Genomic DNA, 14,645 nt, shown 5'->3' with positions numbered 1-14,645 from the left:
CTTCTTATTCTTTTTCTTCTCCTTCTTCTTCTCTTCTTGCTTCTTCTCTTTCTTCTTCTACGTAGCTTATTTTCCCCAACAAAGTCATACTTAGCTAATTATCCTCCAAAATGACATAATTAGCTTAGTTGAGTAAAAACACCATAAGAACCTTGGTTAGCTCATTAAAATGACTAATTTAGCTCCAAAATGACATAATAAGTTCAAAATGGCTTAATAACCTTGGTTATCTCATGAATATTATATATTTAGCTTGTTTTCCTCTAAAATGACATAATTAGTTCATTTAGCTCCATAAAGGCATACTTAGCTAACAATCAGCTATTAAATAGCCTAAAATTAGCTTAACTAGCTCCAAAATGCCTTAATAATCATAGTTGGCTCCAAAATGACATATTTTATCCAAGTTAGCTCTAGAATGGCCTATACTTAGCTAAGTTCTCTCCTAAATGAAATAATAAGGCTATGTAGCTCCAGGATGACCTATTCCACCTAACTTAGCTATTAAATGGCCTATAATTCGCTTAGCTAGCTCCAAAATGGCTTAATAATCATAGTTGGCTCCAAAATGACATATTTTTCCCTAAGTAGCTCCAAAATGACATAATAAGGCTATGTATCTCCAAGATGACTTATTCCCCCTAACTTAGCTATTAAATGGCCTATACTTAGCTAAGTTCTCTCCGAAATGACCTACACTTCTCTTCTTCATCTAGTTTTCTTCTTCTAACTTTCTTATTTGCCATTTTGCAGATTACATTCACTTCATGGGAAGCTTGGATTATATTGATGGAGTGCTTGAATATGGTTTCTTCTACCATGGCTTCACGGAAGCTTGGATTGAAACAATTGTAGTATATGGATATATATGAAACTTTGTATGCATGGATGAAACTAGTGTAATATATGGTTTGGTACGGATGCAACTTGCATAATATGTATGTATTATGGATGAAAGTTATTTTAATATGGTTATGAGTATGGAAACAAAATTATTTCTGTCAAATATGTATATATATCCTCATTATTGTGAAAATTATTCCTGATTTGTGTGAAAATTGCTGGATATAATAGAAAATAAAATAAACAGGGGCTATTTTGAGCCTTTATCGTCCGCCCACCGACGGCAAAGGCTCCCCAGCCTAGGCTGAAACACACGAGGGGTGCCCCATTTGTCGTCTGCCTCAAACATGGCTCACGGCAAAGGGGAAGGGGCAGACGGCAAAAGAGGGAGGGGAAGACGGCAAAGGTGGAGGGAGAGAGGGGTTGGGTGCCCCCCTTTGCTGTCGGCCTCGAACATGGCTGACGACAATGGGGGAGGGCCGACACCAAAGGTGGGTAGGGCAGACGGCAAAGGACAGGTGGGCCCAGCAGGCTGCCATTAGCACTTCACGAGAGCGCCTTGCGGATCTGTCGTCCCATTTTATTTGTCGTCTGCCCCCCCCCCCATGGCAAAGATTCTTTGTCGTCCGCCGTCTAAAGGCAGACGGCAAAGAACCTCTTCACCAGATAAATCTTTACCATCTAGTTTGCCGTCTGTTGATGGACGACAAAGGCTTTGCCGTCCGGGGTACCCCCCCTTTGTCGTGTGCCATGGCACACGGCAAAGTCTTAGATTCCTGTAGTGAAGCTTCGACACTGATCCAGATGACTCTAAGTCACAAACCGGTTACGTATTTATTCTAAATGGGGGTGCGGTAAGCTGGTGTAGTTCCAAGCAGAGCGTCATAGCTGATTCTACATGCAAAGCGGAGTACATAGCTCCCTTGAAGCCGGCTAAAGAAGGTGTCTGGATTAAGCAGTTCATGTCAGATCTTGGAGTTGTGCCAAGTGCACTGGATCAAATAAATCTGTTCTGTGACAACACTGGTGCCATTGCTCTAGCCAATGAACCAAGATTTCACAAGAGGACCAGACACATAAAGAGATGCTTCAATTGATGGGGAACGTCGCATGGGAAACAAAAATTTTCCTACGCGCACGAAGACCTATCATGGTGATGTCCATCTACGAGAGGGGATGAGTGATCTACGTACCCTTGTAGACCGTACAGCAGAAGCGTTAGTGAACGCGGTTGATGTAGTGGAACGTCCTCACGTCCCTCGATCCGCCCCGCGAACAATCCCGCGATCAGTCCCACGATCTAGTACCGAACGGACGGCACCTCCGCGTTCAGCACACGTACAGCTCGACGATGATCTCGGCCTTCTTGATCCAGCAAGAGAGACGGAGAGGTAGAAGAGTTCTCCGGCAGTGTGACGGCGCTCCGGAGGTTGGTGATGACCTTCTCTCAGCAGGGTTCCGCCCGAGCTCCGCAGAAACGCGATGTAGAGGAAAAACCGTGGAGGTATGTGGTCGGGCTGCCGTGGAAAAGTCGTCTCAAATCAGCCCTAAAACCTCCGTATATATAGGTGGGAGAGGGGGGACCTTGCCTTGGGGCTCAAGGAGCCCCAAGGGGGTCGGCCGAGTCCAAGGGGGGAAGACTGCCCCCCCAAACCGAGTTGGACTTGGTTTGGTGGGAGGGAGTCCTTCCCTTCCTTCCCACCTCCTCTTTTTTTTTCTCTTGATTTTCTCTTCTTGGCGCATAGGGCCCTTTTGGGCTGTCCCACCAGCCCACTAAGGGCTGGTGTCCCACCCTTAAGGCCTATGGGCTTCCCCGGGGTGGGTTGCCCCCCCTGGTGAACTTCCGGAACCCATTCGTCATTCCCGGTACATTCCCGGTAACTCCAAAAACCTTCCGGTAATCAAATGAGGTCATCCTATATATCAATCTTCGTTTACGGACCATTCCGGAAACCCTCGTGATGTCTGTGATCTCATCCGGGACTCCGAACAACATTCGGTAACCAACCATATAACTCAAATACGCATAAAACAACGTCGAACCTTAAGTGTGCAGACCCTGCGGGTTCGAGAACTATGTAGACATGACTCGAGAGACTCCTCGGTCAATATCCAATAGCGGGACCTGGATGCCCATATTGGATCCTACATATTCTACGAAGATCTTATCGTTTGAACCTCAGTGCCAAGGATTCATATAATCCCGTATGTCATTCCCTTTGTCCTTCGGTATGTTACTTGCCCGAGATTCGATTGTCAGTATCCGCATACCTATTTCAATCTCGTTTACCGGCAAGTCTCTTTACTCGTTCCGAAATACAAGATCCCGTAACTTAAACTAAGTCACATTGCTTGCAAGGCTTGTGTGTGATGTTGTATTACCGAGTGGGCCCCGAGATACCTCTCCGTCACACGGAGTGACAAATCCCAGTCTCGATCCATACTAACTGAACGAACACCTTCGGAGATACCTGTAGAGCATCTTTATAGTCACCCAGTTACGTTGTGACGTTTGATACACACAAAGCATTCTTCCGGTGTCCGTGAGTTATATGATCTCATGGTCATAGGAACAAATACTTGACACGCAGAAAACAGTAGCAACAAAATGACACGATCAATATGCTATGTCTATTAGTTTGGGTCTAGTCCATCACATGATTCTCCTAATGATGTGATCCCGTTATCAAGTGACAACACTTGCCTATGGCCAGGAAACCTTGACCATCTTTGATCAACGAGCTAGTCAACTAGAGGCTTACTAGGGACAGTGTTTTGTCTATGTATCCACACAAGTATTGTGTTTCCAATCAATACAATTATAGCATGGATAATAAACAATTATCATGAACTAAGAAATATAATAATAACTAATTTATTATTGCCTCTAGGGCATATTTCCAGCATCAATGCCATCCGCGATTACGTCAAGGAGGAGGACATAAATATTTGCAAAGTGCACACGGATCTGAATGTTGCAGATCCGCTCACTAAACCTCTTCCATGAGCAAAACATGATCAACACCAGAACTGTATGGGTGTTAGATTGGTTACATTGTAAATCACATAGAAATGTGAAGCTAGATTATTGACTCTAGTGCAAGTGGGAGACTATTGGAAATATGCCCTAGAGGAAATAATAAAATAGTTATTACTATATTTCCTGTTTTAAGATAATTGTTTATTATCCATGCTAGAATTATATTGAATGGAAACACAAATACATGTGTGGATATATAGGCAAAACAATATCCCTAGTGAGCCTCTAGTTGACTAGCTCGTTGATAAAAGATGGTTAAGGATTCCTAGCCATGGGCAAGTGTTGTCACTTGATAACGGGATCACATCATTAGGAGAATGATGTGATGGACAAGACCCAAACTATAAACGTAGCATGTGATCGTATTATTTTATTGCCATTGTTTTCTGCATGTCAAGTATACATTCCTCTGACCATGAGATCATGTAACTCAGTGACACCGGAGGAATGCCTTGTGTGTATCAAACGTCGCAACGTAACAGGGTGAGTATAAAGGTGCTCTATAGGTATCTCCGAAGTTGTCCGTTGAGTTAGCATGGATCAAAACTGGATTTGTCACTCCATATGACGGGGAGGTGTCTCAGGGCCTTCTCGACAATACAACATCACAAACAAGCCTTGCAAGCAATGTTACTAAAGAGTTAGCCACGGGATCTTGCATTACGGAAGGAGTAAAGAGACTTGCCGGTAACAAGATTAAAATAGGTATGGAGATACCAACGATCGAATCTCGCGCAAGTAACATACCGAAGGACAAAGTGAATGTTATACAGGATTAACTGAATCCTTGACATAGAGGTTCAACCGATAAGCTCTTTGTAGAATATGCAGGATCCAATATGGGCATCCAGATCCCTCTATTCGATATTGACCAAAGAGTGTCTCGGTCATGTCTACATAGTTCTCAAACCCGCAGGGTCTGCACACTTAAGGTTCGGTGATGTTTCGGTATAGTTGAATTCTTGATGTTGGTAACCGAGGGTTGCTCGGAGTCCCGGATGAGATACCGGATGTCAATAGGGTTTCCGAAATGGTGCTGAGACGAGCTTCTGAATGGTTTTTGGGCAGTATCGGTAAAGTACCGAGAGTGACGAATGGGTTCCAAAGTTCTACCGGGAGGGGCCACGCACCCGAGAGAGAACCAAAGAAGACCAAGGGTGGTGCACCATCCCTTAATGGGCTTGTGGCCAACCCAAAGAGGCCTATTCGGCCAAAGGGAGAAAGGAAAGGACGGTGGGTCCAAACAGAATTGGGGAAGGACACCTCCCTCTCCTCTTGCGCTGGCCGAACCCTAGGACCTTGCGCTAGGTGTTGGAAATATGCCCTAGAGGCAATGATAAAATAGTTATTATTATATTTCCTGTTTCAAGATAATTCTTTATTATCCATGTTATAATTGTATTGAATGAAATCATAGATACATGTGCGGATATATAGACAAAACAATGTCCCTAGTAAGTCTCTAGTTGGCTAGCCAGTTGATCAAGGATGGTTAACGTTTTATGAACATATGCAAGTGTTGTCACTTGATAACTGGATCACATCATTAGGAGAATGATGTGATGGACAAGACCCAAATTATAAACGTAGCATGTGATCGTGTCATTTTGTCGCTATTGTTTTCTTCGTGTCAAGTATTCATTCCTATGACCATGAGATCATGTAACTCACTGACACCGGAGGAATGCCTTGTGTGTATCAAACGTCACAACGTTACTGGGTGACTATAAAGGTGCACTACAGGTTTCTCCGAAGGTGTCCGTTGAATTAGCATGGATCAAGACTGGGATTTGTCACTCCGTGTGACGGAGAGGTATATCGGGGTCCACTCGGTAATATAACATCACATATAAGCCTTGAAAGCAATGTGACTCAAGTTTTAGTCACGGGATCTTGTATTACAGAACGAGTAAAGAGACTTGCCGGTAACGAGATTGAAATAGGTATAGAGATACCAACGATCAAATCTAGGGCAAGTAACATACCGAAGGACAAAGGGAATGTTATACGGGATTATATGAATCCTTGGCACAGATGTTCAACTGATAAGATCTTCATAGAATATTTAGGATGCAATATGGAAATCTAGGTCCCGCTATTGGATATTGACCGGGGAGTGTCTCGGATCATGTCTGCATAGTTCTCGAACCCGCAGGGTCTGCACACTTAAGGTTCGGTGACGTTTCGGTATAGTTGAGTTATAGGTGTTAGTAACCGAAGGTTGTGCTGAGTCCCCGATAAGATCACGAACGTCACGAGAGTTTTCTAAATGGTCCGAAAATGAAGATTGATATATATGATGGTTTCATTTGGTCACCGAAAAGATTTCGGGCATTACGGGCAGTGTACCGGGAGTGACGAATGGGTTCCGGGTTTTCACCGAGAGGGGCCCACCCACCCGGGTGTGAGCCCAATAGTCTTAGGGTGACGCACCAGCCCTTAGTGGGATTGTGAGGCCATCCCAAGTAGTCTATGGCGCCACAAGAATAAAACCAAAAGAAAAAAAAGAGGGAGGTGGGACGGAAGAGGAGGACTCCTCCTTCCCAAACCGAATTGGAGTTGGAGTCCTCCTCCTCCTTCCGGCCGGTGCCCTTGGGGCTCTCTTGAGCCCCAAGGCTAGCCCCTCCCCTCCTCCTATATATACTAGAGGTTTTAGGTGTTTTGAGACACAACTTTGCCACATGCAACTCAAACATATACCTCATAGTTCTTCTTCTAGATCGGATTTCTGCGGAGCTCGGGCGGAGCCCTGTAGGAGTAGATCATCACCATCGCCGGCGCGTCGTCACACTACCAGAGAACTCATCTACTTCCCCGTCTCTCTTGCTGGATCAAGAAGGCAGAGATCGTCATCGAGCAAGGAGGTGTCGTCCATTCGGTGCTAGATCGAGACGGATCGTGGAACGGATCATGGGACGACGGTGATTTGAATCACGAAGCTGTACCACTACATAACCCGCGTTTCTTAACGCTTCCTGTTTAGTGATCTACAAGGGTATGTGGATCCGATCTCCCTCTCGTAGATGAACATCACCATGATAGGTCTTCGTGTGCGTAGGAAATTTTTTGTTTCCCATGCAATGTTCCCCAACAGTGGCATCATGAGCTAGGTTCATGCGTAGATGTAATCTCGAGTAGAACACACAAAAAATTTGGGCGTTGATGTTCGATTTGCTGCCCTCCTTAGTATTTTCTTGATTCGGCGGTATTGTTGGATTGAAGCGGCTCGGACCAACATTACGCGTACGCTTACGAGAGACTGGTTTCATCGACCAACATGCAACTCGTTGCATAAAGATGACTGGCGGGTGTCGGTTTCTTCAAATTTAGTTGAATTAGATTTGACAGAGGTGGTCCTTGGAGAGAAGTTAAATAGAAATTTTCAAATATTCATTGTGGTTTTGCGTAAGTAAGATGGGATCATACTAGATACACATAGCAGCCACGTAAAACATGCAACAACAAATTAGAGGATGTCTAACTTGTTTTTGCATGGTATGCTTGTGATGTGATATGGCCAAAGACATGATGTGATATTTTAGATGTATGAGATGATCATGTTGTAATAGTTAATATCGACCTTCACGTCAATGCTACGGCAACCGGCAGGAGCCATAGGGTTCTCTTCAAACTAACGTTTGTGTTTGCAGATGCATTTACTATATTGCTAGGTTGTAGCTATAGTAGTAATAGAATAGATAGCGCGACAACCTCGATGGCGGCACGATGACGGAGATCATGGTGTGGCGCCGGTGACAAGAAGATCATGCCGGTGCTTTGGTGATGGAGATCAAGAAGCACAAGATCATGGCCATATCATGTCACTTATGAATTGCATGTGATGTTAATCCTTTTATGCACATTATCTTGCTTAGAACGACGGTAGCATTATAAGGTGATCCCTAACTAAAATTTCAAGATAAAATTGTGTTCTCCCCGACTATGCACTGTTGCGACAGTTCATCATTTCGAGACACCACGTGATGATCGGGTGTGATAGACTCAACGTTCACATACAACGGGTGCAAAGCAGCTGCACACGCGGAACACTCGGGTTAAACTTGACGAGCCTAGCATGTGCAGACATGGCCTCGGAACACAAGAGACCGAAAGGTCGAGCATGAATCGTATAGTTGATATGATTAGCGTAGAGATGTTTACCACTGAAACTACGCTCAACTCACGTGATGATCGTACTTGAGTTAGTGGATTTGGATCATGCCACACTCAAGTAACTAGAGGGAGGTCTATTTGAGTGGGAGTTTATTAGTAATTTGATTAGTTAAACTCTAATTATATTGAACGTAGTATAAGTCCACTTTGCAATATTTTATGTTGTAGATCAATGGCTCACGCAGTAGCAACCCTGAATTTCAATGAAGGTCCTAGGAGAAGCTGCTTACATATTAGGCATTAAGATCCATAGGGATAGATCGAGGCACCTAATAGGACTTTCACAAAGCACATACCTTGATAAAGTTTTGAAGCAGTTCAAAATGGAGCAGTCCAAGAAGGGGTTCTTGCCAGTACTACAAGGTATAAAGTTGAGTAAGACTCAGTGTCCAGTAACTACGGAAGATAGAGAAAAGATGAGTATTGTCCCCTATGCTTGAGCCATAGGGTCTATCATGTATGCAATGTTGTGCACAAGACCGGACGTCAGCCTTGCCATAAGTATGGCAGGAAGGTTTCAAAGTAATCCAGGAGTGGATCACTGGACGGCGGTCAAGAATATTCTAAAGTACGTGAAAAGGACTAAGGAAATGTTTCTCGTTTATGGAGGAGATGAAGAGCTCGTCGTAAAGGGTTACGTCGATGCAAGCTTTGACACTGATCGAGATGACTCTAAGTCTCAAACCGGATACGTATTTATTCTTAATGGGGGTGCAGTAAGCTGGTGCAGTTACAAGCAAAGCATCGTAGCAGATTCTACATGTGAAGCGGAGTACATGGCTGCCTCAAAGGCAGCTAAGGACGGTATCTAGATGAAGCAATTCATGACGGATCTTGGAGTGGTGCCGAGCGCACTTAATCCAATAACTTTGTTCTGTGACAACACTCATGCCATTGCTTTAGCAAAGGAACCAAGGTTTCACAAGAAGACCAGACACATCAAACGACGCGTCAACCTCATCCGCGACTACGTCGCAGGAGAGGACGTAAATATTTGCAAAGTGCACACGGATCTGAATGTTGCAGATCCGCTGACTAAACCTCTTCCACGAGTGAAGCATGATCAACACCAGAACTCTATGGGTGTTAGATAAATCGCATAGCAATGTGAGACTAGATTACTGACTAGTGCAAGTGGGAGACTGTTGGAAATATGCCCTAGAGGAAATGATAAAATAGTTATTATTCTATTTCCTGTTTCAATATAATCGTTTATTATAACATGCTATAATTGTATTGAATGAAAGCATAGATACATGTGTGGATATATAGACAAAACAATGTCCCTAGTAAGTCTCTAGTTGGCTAGCTAGTTGATGAAGGATGGTTAAGGTTTTCTGACCATATGCAAGTGTTGTCACTTGGTAACTGGATCTCATCACTAGGAGAATGACGTGATGGACAAGACCCAAATTATAAACGTAGCATGTGATTGTGTCATTTTGTTGCTATTGTTTTGTGCATGTCAAGTATTCATTCCCATGACCATGAGGTCATGTAACTCACTGACAAAGGAGGAATACCTTGTGTGTATCAAACGTCACAATGTTAGTGGGTGACTATAAAGGTGCTCTGGATCAAGACTGGGATTTGTCACTCCGTGTGACAGAGAGGTATCTCGGGGCCCACTCGGTAATACAACATCACATATAAGCCTTGCAAGCAATGTGACTCAAGTGTTAGTCACGGGATCTTGTATTACAGAACGAGTAGAGCCTTGTCGGTAACGAGATTGAAATAGGTATAGAGATACCGACGATCAAATCTCGGGCAAGTATCATACCGAAGGACAAAGGGAATGTTATACGGGATTACATGAATCCTTGGCACAGAGGTTCAGCCGATAAGATCTTCGTTGAATATGTAGGATCCAATATGGACATCCATGTCCCGCTATTGGATATTGACCGGGGGGTGTCCCGGGTCATGTCTGCATAGCTCTCGAACCCACAGGGTCTGCACACTTAAGGTTCGGTGACATTTCGGTATAGTTGAGTTATAGGTGTTAGTGACGGAAGGTTGTTCGGAGTCCCGGATAAGATCACGGACGTCACGAGGGTTTCCGTAATGGTCCGGAAACGAAGATTGATATATAGGATGGTTTCATTTGGTCACCGGAAAGATTTCGGGCATTACCGGTAGTGTACCCGGAGTGATGAATGGGTTCCGGGTTTTCATCGGGAGGGGCCCACCCACCCGGGAGTGAGCCCAATAGTCCGAGGGTGGCGCACCAGACCTTAGTGGGCAGGTGAGGCCAGCCCAGGTGGGCTATGGCGCCACAGGAAGAAAACCAAAAGAAAAAAAGAGGGATGTGGGAAGGAAGAGGACGACTCCTCCTTCCCAAACCGAATTGGAGTTGGAGTCCTCCTCCTCCTTTCGGCCGGCGCCCTTGGGGCTCTCTTGAGCCCCAAGGCTAGCCCCTCCCCTCCTCCTATATATACTAGAGGTTTTAGGGTTTTTGAGACACAAATTTTCCACGTGCAACTCAAACCTATACCTCGTAGTTCTTCCTCTAGATCGGATTTCTTCGGAGGTCGGGCGTAGCCCTGCAGGAATAGATCATCACCATCGCGGGCGCGCAGGCATTCTGCCAGAGAACTCATCTACTTCCCCGTCTCTCTTGCTGGATCAAGAAGGCGGAGATCGTCACCGAGTTGTAGGTGTGCTGAACGCGGAGGTGTCGTCCATTCGGTGCTAGATCGGGACGGATCGTGGAACAGGTCGTGGGACGACGGTGATTTGAATCATGAAGTTGTACCACTACATCAACCGCGTTTCTTAACGCTTCCCAATTAGCGATCTACAAGGGTATGTGGATCCAATGTCCCTCTCGTAGATGAACATCACCATGATAGGTCTTCATGTGCGTAGGAAAATTTTTCTTTCCCATGCAATGTTCCCCAACACTAGGACGCCACCTATTGCCTCCCTCCTATATATAGTGGAGGTGAGAGAGGCTTTTGGCACCTCAAGCCAAAGCGCAGCCCTCTCTCCATCCACCACTTCGTGACACCCGTAGTAGTTCGGTACGGTACGGTGAAGCCGTGCCGGAGTAGCTCCACCACCATCGTCGCCATGCCGTCGTGCTGCCGGAGAATTCAGCTACCTCTTCGTCTCTCTTGCTGGATCAAGAAGGCGGAGACCCTCATTGAGCTGCATGTGTGATGAACGTGGAGGTGTCATCCGTTCGGCGCTAGATCAGGTCGGAGTTCGTGGGACGCTTGCGATTCGGATCACGAAGACGTTCGACTACCTCAACCGATTTTCGTAACACTTACAGCTTAGAGATCTACTAGGGTATGTGGATCCGATCTCCCCTCTCGTAGATGATCATCACCATGATAGGTTTTTTGTGTGCGTAGGAAATTTTTTGTTTCCCATGCAACGTTGCCCAAAAGCCCTATCTATGTAAGACTTGACGTTAATGGTCTCTATTTGTATTAGATGGTATGTATGGATGTAAGACTCTTGTTATTCAGCTTCTGTGTGCTTAGTAAGCATTGATCTCTGGGATCACTATACACATGCATTCGGTGATCACGACTTATGAGTCGGGGTCCCCATAGAGCCAATATCAGAGCCATCCTGACTATAGGAAGCCTTAGTCGCATGGACATCAGATAGGATAAACCCCCTTTCACAAACTACACCTAATATCTATACTTAGGAGTTTGTGCACTATTACCTCTTCCACTCTATTTTCAAAAGCATAACTAACACCCTCCTCTTAAACCTTGTAGATGATCGTCATACCAGAAGACCTCCTAGCATCGGGCTTTCCCTTACTCCTTGAGGATAGCCTGGAGAAGTGACAATTCCGCCGAGCACCTGTTTTCCTCTACCACGAGCAGTGGGTCGATGCCTCCGCGAAGGAGTACCACATCAATGTGGTCGTGAAGGCAAATGACTCCCGGCGAGTTGGTTCTATGAAGGACCACAAATGGAGACCCTGGCGTTAGCAGTTGATATAGTTGTGCAGAAGGCACTCATCCACCTACAAGACATCATCCCATAGATGGCTGACGAGCTCGTTACTCGCCACTTTCCCTTCAGGAAGGATGATATTGGTGAGAGTTGGATGTTGGTCCTACCCTAGGAGGAAGGAAGGCCACTCAGATTCTAGACCTTCTTCAGCCTCTCCGCTGACAGTCTGGCTAACAACGTGATTCACTAGTCTGTGAAGCTCTGCAAGGAACTTCACCACACTCGTGAGTTACTCCGACTAGCCAAGGCGAAGCTAGACAATATCAATAAGGATGGAGCCCCCGAGGGATGACCAGCAATCGCTTACAGAGGAGGAGTACCCCCAGCTAGAGATGCACCCACACGTCGTCCTCACATGAGTGCAAAGGAGTATCGTGTGCTCTCCACTGATCCACCGACAAAGCGTCATCAGGATGGACCTCCTCGTCCTCCAACCCCTTCGACGGGAGACGATGCCCGTACGGATGATGACTAGGAGGAATACCAAGAGGAGCGTGAGTACGAGACCGAGCACTCTACCACTTAAGTCCGAGAACCCCTAGGGTAGGATAAGTCATGTATCCCTGATGCAAAGTCGAGTCTGTGTAATGGTTCATATGAAATCATGCATGTTTGTTGTCTGTTTTGTTGTTTGTGTTTCAATGCAAGTCAAGATTTTTTCCTTAGGCAACATCTAAGCGACTACATCGCCTATCTTATCTTAATTTTATGTGTTGGGTGTTTCGACCTTTGATTGTCACACTTGCACTACACCAACCCCCTCAGGCGTGTTTACCTCTTGTTGTTTTCCTTTCATCCATTCTAGTTGTTTGACTTTGCTGCTCCAAACAGGAGGGTGACTTCTACCCGCACGAGTACTTTTGGCAACCCCAGCACCGGCAACTCTAGCCAGCAGCCGGAGGCCGGTGGGTCTGCTCAAGCTGGAGATCACTAGGAGTAGCCACACGGTGACATTCCCCTGCCACCGCCTCCACCGGGGAACAGGACCATAGCTCAGTTTCTCCAAGTTATCTGGGAGGAATGCCAAGCCAACTATGCCGCTATGCAGCAGATGGCTCAAGTTATTGTGAACAACCAGCAGCAAGGCAGGAACGACAATGGTTGTTCCACTCTATCGGAGTTCATGAAGAATTTGCCCCCGACTTTCACCGAGATAGTTGAGCCTTTAGATGATGATGACTGGATCCGCACCATCGAGGACCTCCTTGCATTGGTCAACCACAATGAGGAGAGGGTTCTCTATGCCTCTCACTGCCTCGGGGGTACCGCCATATCTTGGTGGGATGGATTAAAGGTCATGCAAGGCGATCGTGTGATCACATGGGCGGATTTCAAGCAAGGATTCCGCACTGCCCATATTCCTTCTGGGATTATGGATATCAAGAAGCGGGAATTTTGAGCGCTGAAGCAAGGAAGTAGCTTCGTCAGATAGTACCTACACAAATTCAACCTCCTGTCAAGGTATGCACCTCAAGATGTCAGCACTAAGGCAGCCAGGATAGAACGCTTCATGGACGGACTCCAGCAAGCACTGCAGTATCAACTCCTTGCCTGCAATTGCCGGAGTTTCTTCGAGCTGGTGAACAAGGCCCTTATGCTTGATGACAAGCGTCGTGCCATGGAAAACACACACAAACAAAAGATGATCAATAATGCTAGTTCCAGCAACTAGAAGACTCGCCCGTGGCAACCAGCCCCAGGGTAGCCAAATTAGCCTCAGCAAGCCAGGACTCTTGCACCTCGTCCGAGCTACCAGCCTTAGTAGTATGCCAACCCCAGGCTAGCATACAGCAACCCCAACAACTCAGGTGGCAACAGCAATAGCTCGGGGCAAGTCACTTGTTTTGGTTGTGGACAGCCAAGGCACTTCTCGAGGTCGTGCCCCAACAAGAAGCCTAATGCACTCCGCCCCAATGCGCCAAACCAAGGGCAAGGTCGTGGAGCGCCATCCAGGAACCAAAATTGTGGCGCTCCGCCTGATTACAACTATAGCAAGACGGTCGCCGTACACGCCAGCCCAAGAAATCACTCTAGCATGCACGTTCACAACAAGTATCATGAACACAGGCATTTCTACTAATGAATATAAGAGTTTTACATGATGAACTACAAGGGTGATGGCAGCGAGAAAGGCTCTATCTAAGGCAGCATGGTCCTGGTGCGGCTCCAATCCACAGGGATCTGAGTCGGTTACGCTCCTAGCCTCCGAATGCTCCAGTTCCTTGCTAACGGACAATGGATCCTTATGTGAACCTGGCCATGTTAAAAGCCGCTGAGTACTTTTGAATGTACTCACAAGCGAAACCAAACTAACATATACACTGAACAATGCATTCTATGGCATTCAAGCATGTATTTGTTATTAGAGCAATATGAATCATCATAGCATTCTCTCTAGCAATAATAATTATTAAGTTATAACATGATTATTCAGCAAGATCACTTCTAAAGTTAATGCGATAAGGTAAAGCATATTAGGTAAATAATTTATACTCCAACTATTCTCATGCTCCAGTCTGAATCTGATCCAAATCCAATCCAACTCATGTGGTCATCCGACCACTCATCTCATAGCCATCATGTGGCTAATATGTCATATACCGGA

Source organism: Hordeum vulgare, chromosome 4H (assembly GCF_904849725.1).
Source record: "Hordeum vulgare subsp. vulgare chromosome 4H, MorexV3_pseudomolecules_assembly, whole genome shotgun sequence".
In the NCBI taxonomy this organism is placed as follows: Eukaryota; Viridiplantae; Streptophyta; class Magnoliopsida; order Poales; family Poaceae; genus Hordeum; species Hordeum vulgare.
This window is presented reverse-complemented; position numbering follows the sequence as displayed.